This window comes from Magallana gigas, chromosome 1 (genome assembly GCF_963853765.1).
Source record: "Magallana gigas chromosome 1, xbMagGiga1.1, whole genome shotgun sequence".
NCBI classification, from domain to species: domain Eukaryota; kingdom Metazoa; phylum Mollusca; class Bivalvia; order Ostreida; family Ostreidae; genus Magallana; species Magallana gigas.
In genome coordinates, this window is record NC_088853.1 from 57,467,854 (window position 1) to 57,485,179 (window position 17,326).

At 34.1% G+C, this 17,326-nt stretch overlaps 1 protein-coding gene across 1 annotated transcript in view; it reads left to right on the plus strand.

Moving 5' to 3' along the window:
• Positions 1-2,216: 2,216 nt before the first annotated feature.
• The window catches only part of LOC136273986 (uncharacterized), a 96,368-nt gene continuing 81,258 nt past the window's right edge, over positions 2,217-17,326 (plus strand). Inside the window, exon 1 of the mRNA XM_066079851.1 lies at positions 2,217-2,386. The gene's annotated coding sequence lies outside the window, so the exon portion shown is untranslated. The remainder of the gene's footprint in view (positions 2,387-17,326) is intronic.

Below are 17,326 nucleotides of genomic sequence, written 5' to 3' on the forward strand. Positions count from 1 at the left end.
ACATCAAATAAGCTTGGTATCTGTTAAAAAAAACTATATATTATTTAGTTTCATTTCGGTAATTTCAGGTGTTATTTTGGTAACCTCTGTCATTTCGGTAATTCGATGTACCACTGGAAAACGAATTCGAAACTAGGAAAATGGAGGGGTGTTGAAATTATACTATCTTCGTAATTCATCCTTCAATTTTTCGGAAGTTTGATACCACATTTTAGAAGTACAATGAAACATGATTGAAACAAATAAAAAAAAATTGGAATTCCGATAATAATTGTCGCATGCACGACGATATTAGGCCTACCAACAACACGTCAGAGTTGCAACTTCAAAAGTTTATAAGTTGCATCAGAGACATAAATAACAGAGATTGGCAACTCCGCCATTAGCGTGTTTTAATGTTGAAAAATTTTACGGGACCGACCTTACTTTGAGAACTACTTTATAGTATACTGAGACAATGATCTTAAACAAAAAGTATACTGGTTTTTTTTTAATGAAAAATAGGCATAGGTTTTAGACATTTTTGAAACAAAAAATAGAAAAATAAGATTAATATATAGAAAATATATTGGCCAGCCAACTGCCTTCTAAGACACAAACTCATGAAAATATAATATTTTGAATGTTTAAGTAATAGGTTATAGCTGTTATATTTCGATATAATTGTTTATTTGAAAGATATACTGATTTTAACTGAGAACACTTTACAATAGGGACCGCGAGATTTCGATCAGTTATTTATGTCTCTGGTTTCATATAATGCTGCAAGTGACAAGAAATTGTTTTACTAGAGCAAAAAACTATCTATACAAACCTTTAGGCCCACAAACGACTTCTCACTTCCGATTCTTCACTGCGCGGCAACCGCCAATATCACATTCGCGAGTCGACATACAAGCCTATTACTTCCCGCCAAATTTATCATACGAATCAATCAGAGGTGTTCCGATAAGGAAGGAGTTTCCGGGTGATTTGTTTTGGGGAAAGCGCGACAACTCGTAGTGAGATAATATAAAAAATAGAGAGAAATTGCTTGCTGGTTTATAAACATAATTTACGCATGCGCTTTCGAAAAATGCATGTGGTAGAATTATGGGGAATGACGGTATGCCCCATAAAACGTACTATTCCCCATAACGTGGGTGCTATATCAGAGAGTCAGTCCCCATAAGACTAGGATTTTGAGTGCTCTCTCTCTCTCTCTCTCTTTCGCTAAGGGGTTGCTCTGTTTGTATCATAACCATTAAAATAAGTACCTACTTAGGCATACTTATTGTAGAGCAATACTCTCTCAAAAATTCTTTGACGTTCGTTGATATCTAAAAAAACATTAGGTTGACAATAATTCAAGGTACATGTATGTGTAATTCTTGCTGAGCTCGCCAGAACGGTAGCATCGTAAAGCATTATTATAAACAACGATATAAACTAATCCGGAGTATACATATGATAACATTGATAATATGCATTCGGTGAGATGAATTTTATGAAATAGTGTCTAATAGTACAATATATCATTGATTTGTTCAAAAAGGCTTTTTTGTAAAATAAAACTTTTATCTTTTGTTATATAATCAACAAAATCTAAACAGTAATCTGTGAAAATTTACATGTATACACTATGATCAAATAAACGTGGATATATAATACCGTTAATTCAACATATACATTACATATATATACATGTATACGAGAATTCACATAAGCATTTACTAGTATTTCAAGTATTAAATTACAATTAATCATTCATTTACATTATCGTATGTCTTATAAAATCTGCTTTTAAAATTAGGCCCTATTTAGGCTATTAGAAATATGCAAGACGATTCATAGGCGTAAGTTTGTTTTGGAAGTATATAGGTTTACCCCCCCCCCCCCCCCCAGCCCACAGATTAGGATTCTCATGATTTTGGGAATTAGGTTTTTTCTGAGGATCAGTCTAGCGCACCCCCCCCCCCACTTTCAATTTGCTTCCGACGCCAGTGCGATTATATAGTTGGGGGGTATTTAGAAAAAGCATATATAGGCTATTATCAAGTAATCAGTGTTCAGATTTCTTTTTAATTATATGTCAGTTTATGTCGGTTTTAACCGTTTTGTATATGGGAATTTTGAATATACGTTTCTTTCTTACCTGTATACGAGTTGTCTTTGTACGAGTTAACTTGACACCAATGACTGCGAACCAGTTTACTAAACACTGTGAACCAGTTTACTAATTTAGGCTGACGCCATGATATTATCGAAGCTGCTACTGCGCAGTTAGATTATCCATCTGTATTATTGTTTAATACATTGCAAGAAGTTGTTTGTTGGCACTAATTACCATATAAGACTTGACAGTAAAGCTTGATGAAGAGGAACCAGATACATTCTCTCTCTTATCGTAAGTATTCGCAATTTTATGTGCATTCGTTTGGGTTTGTGTTTTTTCGCGCCATACCGAGAGAAGCCTATATGGATAGCCTATATGCGAATAGCAGATGCAGCGACGTTATTTGGAAATGGTCGTTAAATATTAAAATCCGAAATATTTCACTGTTCTGTTTTTTATTATTTTTTCTATTTAATTTGTTTTACGGTGCTACTGTCGAGACGAGCGCAGCATATTGTATCATAGATAGAGCGTTCTATCGTTAAAATGACAGATGTCCTTAATTGACAACTTTGTGATATTTTGACAATTATTAACTAACATCAAAGAATTTTTGAGAGAGAGAAAGAGAGAGAGAGAGTAATTATAAGTGTTAACTAGACTCTTGTTGCAAAAGCAACAAAAAGGTCTTCCGTTTTGATATACATGAATCAATTTAACCGAAGACATTGCTTCACTTACATAGAGTAAATAGTTGATATGATAATTATTGTAAAAGATATATTCAGACGTTACTTCCATGTAAAACAACGAGATTGAAAAAGAAATAAGCTTTTGAAGTACTCTCTGTGACGACCGGAAGTAATGCTGAACTAAACAAAACAGGTTAAAAATTTGTACAATCATAAGTCAATCTTTCCTCAAAGTTTGGTTGTTAACGTTTCTGCCAAGTCTGAAATCTCTTTGAAACAAAAGATTTTGTCTGGAGACGGGAAACGGACAAACGGAAGTGATTAATAAAAAAAGCTGGTATTTTTCGTACATTTGCTTAGCGTACATTACTGTTTATCAGGCTAGATGAAACACCCAAGAAATTCAGTTAAACTGGTTAAAAATATGATTTATTTGAATCCGGTGAAAACCGGAAGTGGCAGTTGACAAAATAAAACCCGCTAAACATATCATCAATCAAATGTCTATCATTCATGAAAGCTTCGAGTCTCAATCACCTTAAGTGACAAAAATCTCGCGGGCATCACATTTGTAAAAAGGAAAGCTACATAGAGATATTGGAGATATCTCACCGGAAGTAACAGTTATTTGAAAATTTAACATTTTAAAGAGGACACATCTAAGATTGTATACTGATATATTCATTCCATGTAAAAGAAATAAATAAAGAAAAAACATATTAAATGTAGTGCTGCCGGTGACGACCGGAAGTTACGCCGAACAAAACAGAATGGTGTAAACACATGTACAAACATAGGTCTATCATCCCACAAAGTTTTATTCTTCAAGTCGTCACCGTTTTTGAGATCTCATGGAAATAAGGTTTTTTGTCTCGGGACAGGAAACGGACAAACGGAAGTGCTTAATTTAAATTTTATGAAATATTTTTTGTATACTTCCCTTTTGTAGATTATTGTTCATGGAGCACACTACATATATCAAAGACAAAAAATTAAACTGATAAACAGCTCGATTTGTTTAAACTCTTCCTGTGTGGACCGGAAGTGACGGAAGACAAAATAAAACCAGTTAAACACATCCTCAATCAAATGTCTATCATCCATGAAAGTCTTGTGCTTTGATCTCTTATAGTCTCTGATATCTCGTTTGTACAAAATGTGTTTCAAAAAAGCTACCTGAGATATTTGAGATATCTCACCGGAAGTAGAATTTTGTTGTTGAGATAACATTTCATTGAAAACGTGTGTATAGACTTATTCTTATATATCTATTCTATGGCTAAAGAATTTAATGCGTAAAAGTAGTTATTTTTGAAGTGCTTCCGGTGACGACCGGAAGTTACGCCGAACAAAACAGAATAGTGTAAACACATGTACAAACATAGGTCTATCATCCCACAAAGTTTTATTCTTCAAGTCGTCACCGTTTTTGAGATCTCATCGAAATAAGGTTTTTTGTCTCGGGACAGGAAACGGACAAACGGAAGTGCTTAATTTAAATTTTATGAAATATTTTTTGTATACTTGCCCTTTGTATTTTATTGTTCATGGAGCACACTACAAATATCAAAGACAAAAAGTTAAACTGATAAACCGATTGATTTGTTTAAACTCTTTCTGTGTGGACCGGAAGTGACGGAAGACCAAATGAAACAGGTTAAACACATCCTCAATCAAATGTCTATCATCCATGAAAGTCTTGTGCTTTGATCACTTATACTTTCTGAGATCTCGTTTGTACAAAATGTTTTTCAAAAAAGCTATCTGAGATATTCGAGATATCTCACCGGAAGTAGAATTTTGTTGTTGAGATAACATTGCATTGATAACGTGTGTATAGACTTATACTTATATATCTATTCTATGGCGTAAGAATTTAATGCGTAAAAGTAGTTATTTTTGAAGTGCTTCCGGTGACGACCGGAAGTTACGCCGAACAAAACAGAATAGTGTAAACACATGTACAAACATAGGTCTATCATCCCACAAAGTTTTATTCTTCAAGTCGTCACCGTTTTTGAGATCTCATCGAAATAAGGTTTTTTGTCTCGGGACAGGAAACGGACAAACGGAAGTGCTTAATTTAAATTTTATGAAATATTTTTTGTATACTTGCCCTTTGTATTCTATTGTTCATTGAGCACACTACAAATATCAAAGACAAAAAGTTAAACTGATAAACCGATTGATTTGTTTAAACTCTTTCTGTGTGGACCGGAAGTGACGGAAGACCAAATGAAACAGGTTAAACACATCCTCAATCAAATGTCTATCATCCATGAAAGTCTTGTGCTTTGATCACTTATACTTTCTGAGATCTCGTTTGTACAAAATGTTTTTCAAAAAAGCTATCTGAGATATTCGAGATATCTCACCGGAAGTAGAATTTTATTGTTGATATAACATCGCATAGATACCTTATGCATAAAATTTATACTTATATATTATTCTATTTAAAATGAAATAAATGCTGAAAAGTTGTTATTTTCTTAGTACTTCCGGTGACGACCGGAAGTTACGACGAACAAAACAAAATAGTTTAAACACATCTACAGCTATAGGTCTATCATCCCTCAAAGTTTGGATGTTCAAATCTTTATCGTTTCTGAGATCTCGATGTGACAAGCTTTTTGTCGCGGGACAGGAAACGGATGACAGGAAATAAATTTTAAAAAAATGAAAAAATCGCCTAGAGATATGATCATTTTCTATCACTCCTGAAAATTTCAAGTAAATCTATCCAGCCATCTCTGAGAAATCTTGTGGACAAAAACTGGGAAAAAAATAATAATAATAACTAGACACGATCTCGTTGCGAGCAACGAGGAGGTCTTCCGTCTGATTTTAGAAATTGAGATTTATGTTCGATCTAGATTTTGCTATTTAACAGCTATACATGATTTAAAACAGGAAAAGAGGATCTTCATTTTAAGTGCCTGATACTATTTTGTTTCAGGTGTAAGAGTTTTGTTCAACAAGTGTTTAGAAATTCGTCACCGTTCTTGAGATATTTCAGAAAGAATATTTTAGGGGCCGGACCTTATCTCCTTATTGGGGCCGCTGAACAAAAATTGTAAGGTTGCATGTTATTAGGTACATTATTTTGAGCATCTTTTCTTTTATACTGCATTTCAAAATATTTTTTTTCTTTTTGAGATATAGGTTATCAAATTTTTGGACTTTTGCCCCTAAAAATCCTTAATTACGTAACACATGAGAAAAATCATTATAATGTTAGGCTACATAACTGTTAGATAAACATATTTGCTTCTATAATCTATTACGAAATACCCCTCGGTAAAGAACTATAGGAAAAAGACTTTAGAGCCCTCTAGGTCCCCAATATTAGGGGCCAGCCCCTTTTTCATGGTATCAAATGAAAGGTCATTTGATTATAAAGACATTTTGTTCAACAAGTGTTCAGAAATCCGTTACCATTCTTGAGATATCTCAGAAAGAATATTTTAGGGGCCGGTCCCTTATCTCCTTATTGGGGCCGCTGAACCAAATTTTTTAGGCTGCATGTTGTTAAAGACATCATTTTGAGCATCTTTTCTTTTATACTGCATTTCAAAATATTTTTTCTTTTTGAGATATCGGTGAGCAAAGTTTTGGACTTTTGACCCCTAAAAATCCTTAATTACGTAACACATGAGAAAATCGTTATACTGCTTGGCTTCATAACTGTAAGATAAACATATTTGCTTCTATAATTTATTACAAAATATCCCTCAGTAAAGAACTATAGTAAAAAGACTTTAGAGCCCTCTAGGTCCCTAATATTAGGGGCCAGCCCCTTTTTCTTGGTATCAAATGAAAGGTCATTTGATTATAAAGACATTTTGTTCAACAAGTGTTCAGAAATTCGTTACCATTCTTGAGATATCTGAGAAAGAATGTTTTAGGGGCCGGTCCCTTATCTCCTTATTGGGGCTGCTGAACCAAATTTTTTAGGTTGCATGGTGTTAAGTACATCATTTTGAGCATCTTTTCTTTTATACTGCATTTTAAAATATTTTTCCGTTTTGAGATATAGGTGGTCAAAGTTTTGGACTTCTGACCCCTAAAAACCCCTAATTACGTAAAATATGAGAAAATCGTTATACTGCTTGGCTTTATATTTGTAAGATAAACATATTTGCTTCTATAATTTTTTACAAAATATCCATCGGTAAAGAGTTATGGGTAAAATACTTTAGAGCCCTTTAGGTCCCTTATTTTAGGGGCCAGCCCCTTTTTCCTGATATCAGCAGAAAGGTCTTGTAAATATAAACTTTTTTTACATTACATGTTTTAACAAAATATTTTCCAGAAAAGAGATAAAGAGAGAAAAGCACAAAAAATTACGACGCTTTTTTAATGTCAATTTTCGAGCCATAGCGAGCTTTGGCGCCAGTAGTGCTAAACATACAAAACAACAATCATGCAAAACTTCAATCTTTCCTTTACCAACCGTAGAAATTTGAGCTCAAAATCGCTTATAGTTTAGGAGAACGGCCGCAGACAAAATACCCATATAAAAAATAGAAAAATCTCAATATCTCCAAAACGGATGTGACGTCATCAGTGCAAAAAATTTGCTATCAAGTTCAGACCACTATTTATCACATCTAAAAATTTGATGGAGATCGGTTGAGCCGTTTCTGAGAAATTGCGTGCACAAAAATGGGAAGAAAAAAAAAGAATAAAAACTAGACACGATCTCGTTGCGAGCAACGAGGAGGTCTTCCGTCTGATTTTAGAAATTGAGATTTATGTTCGATCTTGATTTTGCTATTTAACAGCTATACATGATTTAAACCAGGAAAAGAGGAATAAACATTTTAAGTGTCTGATACTATTTTGTTTCAGGTTTAAGAGTTTTGTTCAACAAGTGTTTAGAAATTCGTCACCGTTCTTGAGATATCTCAGAAAAAATATTTTAGGGGCCGGACCTTATCTCCTTATTAGGGCCGCTAAACAAAAATTGTAAGGTTGCATGTTATTAGGTACATTATTTTGAGCATCTTTTCTTTTATACTGCATTTCAAAATATTTTTTCTTTTTGAGATATAGGTTATCACATTTTTGGACTTTTGACCCCTAAAAATCCTTAATTACGTAACACATGAGAAAAATCATTATAATGTTAGGCTATACAACTGTTAGATAAACATATTTGCTTCTATAATCTATTACGAAATACCCCTCGGTAAAGAACTATAGGAAAAAGACTTTAGAGCCCTCTAGGTCCCTAATATTAGGGGCTAGCCCCTTTTTCATGGTATCAAATGAAAGGTCATTTGATTATAAAGACATTTTGTTCAACAAGTGTTCAGAAATCCGTTACCATTCTTGAAATATCTCAGAAAGAATATTTTAGGGGCCGGTCCCTTATCTCCTTATTGGGGCCGCTGAACCAATTTTTTTAGGCTGCATGTTGTTAAGGACATCATTATGAGCATCTTTTCTTATTTACTGCATTTCAAAATATTTTTCCGTTTTGAGATATAGGTGGTCAAAGTTTTGGACTTCTGACCCCTAAAAATCCCTAATTACGTAACATATGAGAAAATCGTTATACTGCTTGGCTTCATAACTGTAAGATAAACATATTTGATTCTATAATTTATTACAAAATATCCCTCAGGAAAGAACTATAGTAAAAAGACTGTAGAGCCCTCTAGGTCCCTAATATTAGGGGCCAGCCCCTTTTTCTTGGTATCGAATGAAAGCTCATTTAATTATAAAGACATTTTGTTCAACAAGTGTTCAGAAAATCGTTACCATTCTTGAGATATCTGAGAAAGAATGTTTTAGGGGCCGGTCCCTTATCTCCTTATTGGGGCCGCTGAACCAAATTTTTTAGGTTGCATGGTGTTAAGTACATCATTTTGAGCATCTTTTCTTTTATATTGCATTTCAAAATATTTTTCCGTTTTGAGATATAGGTGGTCAAAGTTTTGGACTTCTGACCCCTAAAAATCCCTAATTACGTAACATATGACACAATCGTTATACTGCTTGGCTTCATATCTGTAAGATAAACATATTTGCTTCTATAATTTATTACAAAATATCCCTCGATAAAGAGTTATGGGTAAAAGACTTTAGAGCCTTCTAGGTCCCTAATTTGAGGGACCAGCCCCTTTTTCCTGATATCAGCAGAAAGGTCTTGTAAATATAAACTTTTTTTACATTACATGTTTTAACAAAATATTTTCCAGAAAAGAGATAAAGAGAGAAAAGCACAAAAATTCACGACGCTTTTTTAATGTCAATTTTCGAGCCATAGCGAGCTTTGGCGCCAGTAGTGCTAAACATACAAAACAACAATCATGCAAAACTTCAATCTTTCCTTTACCTACCGTAAAAATTTGAGCTTAATATCTCTTATACTTTAGGAGAACAACAGAAGACAAAATACCCATATAAAAATTAGAAAAATCTCAATATCTCAAAAACGGATATGACGTCATCAATACAAAAAATTTCCAATCAAGTTCAGACCACTATCTATCACATCCTAAAATTTGATTGAGATCGGCCGAGCCGTTTCTGAGAAATCGCGTGCACAAAAAAAGGAAGAAAAAAAATAATAATAATAATAGGGAAAAAGAAACGGAAGAATAACAAGAAGGTCTTCCGTTGGAAACGGAAGACCTTAATAAGAATAAGAATAAGAAAAGTGAAAAAGAAACAATAGAATAATAGAAGGGTCTTCCGCTGAAGACGGAAGACCCTAATAAGAAAAGTGAAAAAGAAACAATAGAATAATAGAAGGGTCTTCCGCTGAAGACGGAAGACCCTAACTAGATACGATCTCGTTGCGAGCAACGAGGAGGTCTTCCGTCTGATTTTAGAAATTGAGATTTATGTCCGATCTTGATTTTGCTATTTAACAGCTATACATGATTTAAAACAGGAAAAGAGGATCTTCATTTTAAGTGCCTGATACTATTTTGTTTCAGGTGTAAGAGTTTTGTTCAACAAGTGTTTAGAAATTCGTCACCGTTCTTGAGATATCTCAGAATGAATATTTTAGGGGCCGGACCTTATCTCCTTATTGGGGCCGTTGAACAAAAATTGTAAGGTTGCATGTTATTAGGTACATTATTTTGAGCATCTTTTCTTTTCTACTGCATTTCAAAATATGTTTTCTTTTTGAGATATCGGTTATCACATTTTTGGACTTTTGACCCCTAAAAATCCTTAATAACGTATCACATAAGAAAAATCATTACAATGTTAGGCTACACAATTGTTAGATTTGCTTCTAGAATCTATTACGAAATACCCCTCGGTAAAGAACTATAGGAAAAAGACTTTAGAGCCCTCTAGGTCCCTAATATTAGGGGCCAGCCCCTTTTTCTTGGTATCAAATGAAAGGTCATTTAATTATAAAGTTTTGGACTTCTGACCCCTAAAAATCCCTAATTACGTAACATATGAGAAAATCGTTATACTGCTTGGCTTCATAACTGTTAGATAAACATATTTGCTTCTATAATTTATTAAAAAATATCCCTCAGTAAAGAACTATAGTAAAAAGACTTTAGAGCCCTCTAGGTCCCTAATATTAGCGGCCAGCCCCTTTTTCTTGGTATCAAATGAAAGGTCGTTTAATTATAAAGACATTTTGTTCAACAAGTGTTCAGAAATTCGTTACCATTCTTGAGATATCTCAGAAAGAATGTTTTAGGGGCCGGTCCCTTATCTCCTTATTGGGGCCGCTGAACCAAATTTTTTAGGTTGCATGGTGTTAAGGACATCATTTTGAGCATCTTTTCTTTTATACTGCATTTCAAAATATTTTTCCGTTTTGAGATATAGGTGGTCAAATTTTTGGACTTCTGACCCCTAAAAATCCCTAATTACGTAACATATGAGAAAATCGTTATACTGCTTGGCTTTATAACTGTAAGATAAACATATTTGCTTCTATAATTTATTACAAAATATCCCTCAGTAAAGAACTATAGTAAAAAGAATTTAGAGCCCTCTAGGTCCCTAATATTAGGGGCCAGCCCCTTTTTCTTGGTATCAAATGAAAGGTCGTTTAATTATAAAGACATTTTGTTCAACAAGTGTTCAGAAATTCGTTACCATTCTTGAGATATCTCAGAAAGAATGTTTTAGGGGCCGGTCCCTTATCTCCTTATTGGGGCCGCTGAACCAAATTTTTTAGGTTGCATGGTGTTAAGGACATCATTTTGAGCATCTTTTCTTTTATACTGCATTTCAAAACATTTTTCCGTTTTGAGATATAGGTGGTCAAAGTTTTGGACTTCTGACCCCTAAAAATCCCTAATTACTTAACATATGAGAAAATCGTTATACTGCTTGGCTTTATAACTGTAAGATAAACATATTTGCTTCTATAATTTATTACAAAATATCCCTCAGTAAAGAACTATAGTAAAAAGACTTTAGAGCCCTTTAGGCCCCTAATATTAGGGGCCAGCCCCTTTTTCTTGGTATCAAATGAAAGGTCGTTTAATTATAAAGACATTTTGTTCAACAAGTGTTTAGAAATTCGTTACCATTCTTGAGATATCTCAGAAAGAATGTTTTAGGGGCCGGTCCCTTATCTCCTTATTGGGGCCGCTGAACCAAATTTTTTAGGTTGCATGGTGTTAAGGACATCATTTTGAGCATCTTTTCTTTTATACTGCATTTCAAAACATTTTTCCGTTTTGAGATATAGGTGGTCAAAGTTTTGGACTTCTGACCCCTAAAAATCCCTAATTACGTAACATATGAGAAAATCGTTATACTGCTAGGCTTAATAACTGTAAGATAAACATATTTGCTTCTATAATTTATTACAAAATATCCCTCAGTAAAGAACTACAGTAAAAAGACTTTAGAGCCCTCTAGGTCCCTTATTTGAGGGGCCAGCCCCTTTTTCCTGATATCAGCAGAAAGGTGTTGTAAATATAAACTTTTTTTACATTACATGTTTTAACAAAATATTTTCCAGAAAAGAGATAAAGAGAGGAAAGCACAAAAATTCACGACGCTTTTTTAATGTCAATTTTCGAACCATAGCGAGCTTTTGCGCCAATAGTGCTAAACATACAAAACAACAATCATGCAAAATTTCAATCTTTCCTTTACCAACCGTAGAAATTTGAGCTTAATATCTCTTATAGTTTAGGAGAACAACAGAAGACAAAATACCCATATAAAAATTAGAAAAATCTCAATATCTCAAAAACGGATGTGACGTCATCAATACAAAATATTTCCAATCAAGTTCAGACCACTATCTATCACATCCTAAAATTTGATTGAGATCGGCCGAGCCGTTTCTTAGAAATCGCGTGCACAAAAAAAGGAAGAAAAAAAATAATAATAACTAGATTCGATCTCGTTGCGAGCAACGAGTGGGTCTTCCGTCCAATTTTTGAAAAGATAAGATTAAACTTATCAATTCAAAGATAAAATCGTAGATCTAAGCGAAAAAAAGAGAAAAAAATTTTGCGGCACTCGAGGCTTGAACCCGGGTCGCCTGGGCCATGTCCACGACTATAACGACTGAGCTACTCGGACTCCGCTTCAGAACTTTGACGCTTAATTTCTCGAGAATGCCTTGATTGAATTTAAAACTAATTACATATTCTTAATCAGTAAAAGGGTCACTATAAGGTGTAAAAATTTCAAAGTAAAATATTAAAAAATAAAAAAGTCGAAAAATTCAATTTTTGAAATTTCCTTCCGGTGACGACCGGAAGTGACGGGGGACATTCTCTATACCGAGGTACATTAGAAAAACGGTAGATCTATCATCTCTGAAAATTTCAGCCTTTTATCTGTACTCGTTTTTGAGAAACCCGACAGACAAAATTGACTTTTTAAAATCGTAAACGGACGATAACTTCTGACCGGAAGTGTTTTTTCAAAAATGAAAAAAAATGTATCAGCTTTAGATAAAAACACGTTTATATTGAAAATTTGAGCGAAATCGACCCAGCCATCTCCGAGAAATCGTCTGCACAAAATCGGTAAGAAAAAAAAAGAATAATAATAATAATAACAATAAGAAAAGTGAAAAAAAAACAATAGAATAATAGAAGGGTCTTCCGCTGAAGACGGAAGACCCTAATAATAAGAATAAGAAAAGTGAAAAAGAAACAATAGAATAATAGGAGGGTCTTCCGCTGAAGACGGAAGACCCTAATAAGAAAAGTGAAAAAGAAACAATAGAATAATAGAAGGGTCTTCCGCTGAAGACGGAAGACCCTAATAATAAGAATAAGAAAAGTGAAAAAGAAACCGAAGAATAATAGAAGGGTCTTCCGCTGAAGACGGAAGACCCTAACTAGACACGATCTCGTTGCGAGCAACGAGGAGGTCTTCCGTCAGATTTTTAGAAGGAAAAAAGAGATCATCGACTTTGATAAATTATGTTACAATGTCTTTTAATACTTGTATTTTTTCCAATTAAGATAGAATTAAATTTGTTTACCTCTGGCCCCTAAAAACCCTAATTACATGTAGGTAACGCAAGAGAAAATCATTATATTGTTAGGATATATAAATGTATTATACCTTATTTATCTCTAATAACATTTTACAAAATAGCTCTCAGTAAAGGGCTATAAATAAAAGACTTTAAAGCCCTTTCGTCTCCTAATTTATTCGGCCAGTCCCTTTGTCTTGATAATCAAATGAAAGTTCATTTATTTTGATCACATTATGTTTAAAAAGTGCTTAGAAATTCGTTACCGTTCTTAATATATATGCGAAAGAACGTTAAGAACGTTTAAGGGACCGATCACTTATCTCCTTATAGGGGCCGTTTAACGAAATTTTGAAGATTGCATATTGTTAAGGACATCATTTTGAACAGCTTTTCTTCAATATTACATTTCAAAATATTTTTCTTTTCTGAGATATGGTTGATCAAAATTTTGGACTTTTGGCCACTAAAAATCTCTGAAACCTCTAATTACATATCACATGACAACATTATTACATTGCTTGGATACATGACTGTGAGATAAACATATTTGCTTCTATAGCATTTTACAAAATATCCGTCAATAATGGGTTATAGATAAAAGACCTTAAAGCTATTTGGTCCCCTAATTTGAGGGGAGAATCACTTTTTCTTGAAATCAAATGAAAGGCCATTTATATCAAAGAACATTTTGTTCAACAAGTGTTTAGAAATTCGTCACTGTTCTTGAGATATAAGGGAAAGAACGTTTAAGGGACGATCCCTTATCTCATTATAGGGGACGTTTAACGAAATTTAGAAGGTTGCATCTTGTTAAGGACATCATTTTGAACAGCTTTTCTTCTATACTACATTTCAAAATATTTTTCCTTTCTGAGATATGGTTGATCAAAATTTTGGACTTTTGGCCCCTAAAATCCCTAATAACATAACACATGATAACATAATTACATTGCTTGGATGCATAATTGTGAGATAAACATATTTGCTTCTATAACATTTCACAAAATATCCCTCAATAAAGGGTTATAGATAAAAGACTTTAGATCTTTGTCCCCTTATTTTAGGACTGGAGTTGCTACAACCTAAATTCATTTTTGTAAATGAGGCCCCTTGAGTGGTTTTTTAACATATTTATGTCTGTTCATTTCAAAAATGAACCGAAATTGGTAAACCATTTATGAATTATCGAGTAAGTGAGGATATGGTCTATTATGGGAGTCCCTTTAACCTCGTATAACCGTATGACCGTATTCGGACGAAGTTCTTTAAGTTTTCAGCACGTGTCAATAACTGTCAATTAAAGTCTACTTGGTACAAATAAACAATATAAGAATATTCTGTTTTTTACGATCCATTAATTTCTGGAAGCTCGTGATTACGTTAATTAAGTATTTGAAAGGGATTTTGATGTTTTTCAACTATTACAATATCAACGTTATTTCTTATTTTCTATCGATACAATTGGTAAATCTGATGTCATTCACATACGTTTTTAGCTGTACTGTCTCTTTAAAAGTTGTGTTTGAATTGTATTAACAAAATAATCTTTATCAAATTTATGCCATTGCTCATGATAGTACGGATTTTTTGGAAAGGTTGACCGAAAGATAAGTTGGATTCAGTTAAGTATTTTGGTCGGTAGAATGAAAACAGTTTATAACTGTAAATCGTATAATTTAATTACCATTTTAACAGATTAAACGTGACTTCTATTCAAATTTCTCTCCGGAATCAAAAACATATCAGTACACATTTTCTATTTCTTCTTCTCGATTTTCACAATTAATGCGTCGTGGTAACTGTAGTACGTAGGTATTTTTTCGACATTTGCCTGCATTGATGTTGACATATACACATGGTCCAGAATAGTTGCACCTTCTGTCGTACTGAAATCCACTATTTGGATAAAACCTTTCCTTCTCATAAATGTTTGAACAGGGCCTGAAGATCGTGCATCCTCATTGAAGTCACCAAGACAGACAACATAACTACTCTGAGTCTTGTAATATTCAATGAGCTTTTCAAGTTTTAACAGAAATTGGGTAACATTTAAAGTGTTTGGGCGATAAACAGTTAGAACTATTATGTCTTCCAAAACATATTTTATACTTAAACATTCCACATTCTTTTCCGGCACCGCAAGAACATTTTTTTCAGGACCCGTTTCTTTCATGTAAACAGCTACACCGCCACCTTTTGCTGATTGCAGTTGAAACACTTGAGCATTGGTATCGTCATATGCATCTTCTCTAGCTGTGTGGTGAAAACTAAAGCCATTTATTTCGAAAATTCTTACATTTTGTCCTGATTTCATCCATGTCTCTGTTAGACATATGATATCCGCATTCGTACATCGACTATCCTTTTTCAAATCCTCGAAATGTTTATTGAGGCTCTGAATATTGTGAACGAAAATTGTGATGCTCTCTTTAGGGATATCGAAGGTTGGTTGTATTAATCTAGGCATCTCTTGCAAAGCTGCTTTTACTTCTGGGTCAGCGTATATTTTTTTCTTAAACATTTCCTGATCGTTTGATTCAATGAACAATCCTGCTTTTGAAGTAACTCTGCTCAATGCAACATATCCTTGTCCAGGAGAAAATGTGCGGTCTAAATTAACAACAACTTTGTCAACTGTCATTCCTTGCACTTTGTGAGCTGTACATGCCCAAGATAATCGCAATGGAAACTGATGTCTAACAACATTCTTTGTTTTTTGGTCCAATATTTCCTCTTGAATCCTTTCAATCAATACATTGTTCCCATTTCTAGTTTTTTTTCCAGATTTGTTTCCAACATTTATATTGTCAAATATCACTCCTATTGCAACAACATTGTTTGCTACATTATTGCGTCCATATACAAAATGGGATACATAGCCCATAACTCCGTTTACAAGCCCGTCACCTACATCACAGTTTCTTGTTAGCATCACTCTTGCACCGACTCCTAATAACAAACTGCTTGACAGAGTGCTTGTTCCAGGCTTTGTCATTGGTTTATCTCTTAAGAATAGCTTGCCAGTCGATCTATCTTTGGTAAAATCTTGAGCATCAATTTCAATGAGGTCCTTGCAGGTTTTCTTTATCATTTTCAAGTTAAAGTCATTGACTTCATTGTTTGTTGAATAGACATGAAGGACATCATCTGGACCTTCCCTTACACAGTCATTTAGGATTGAATTTGTTTCTTCTGACAGTGGTTCTTTTGATACTCGTGTCCGTAGGGAATTTAGTGCTGTTGCAAACGGAATATCTTCACGCTGTCTCATTATTTCGTCTAATTCCACTACTTTGAAAAGATCAACCCAGTAGTCAACAGGATATAAAGGGTTGTCTTTGTAAAGTCTTTCATCTTTGCGTTGCTTAACTGGAGGAAGTTGGTAAAAATCACCCACGGCAATTACTGACACTCCTCCAAATGGGTCCTTGCATTTTTTAATTTGAACAAGCCTTTCATGAATATAGAATAACAGCTTTTTATACACCATTGAAACTTCATCAATAACTAGGATTTGCATATCCCCGAGCTGAACACGCATTTCACTCAGAGTTTGTTCTCCTAGTGGTTCATACGGCAATCGCATACATTTCGGTAGTGAAAATAAATGGTGAATAGTACTCCCTCCGATGTTAAATGCAGCTGTCCCAGTAAAAGCAGTAAGAAGCACTGAAACACTGTCCGGTGTTGTCAAATTTTTACCAAGAATTCGAGAAGCCTCATAGTGTATGGCTTTGATAAGGTGACTTTTGCCTGTTCCTGCTCCACCCGTTATAAAAACATGCAGCGGATCAGGTTTTTCCCCAAAGATCTTTTTCAAACACCACTCTCGTATAATATAGAATACCTTCGTTTGCGTCAAATTTAAATTTCGAAGGATGTGTAGCATTTCATCTTTGGATTGTGTGTTCTGTTCAACTCTGTATAGTACATCGACATTGTTATCATTTTGCATGTCTGGAAGTTCCTCTGGAACATTCAAATCCGTAGGTTCATTTCTTGCAGAAGCGCATTCTCGTCTCACTAATTCTGTCTCCGGGCAAAGATGAGCCCATGCATCTTCTGGTTCTCCAATATTTTCGAAAGTTTCTT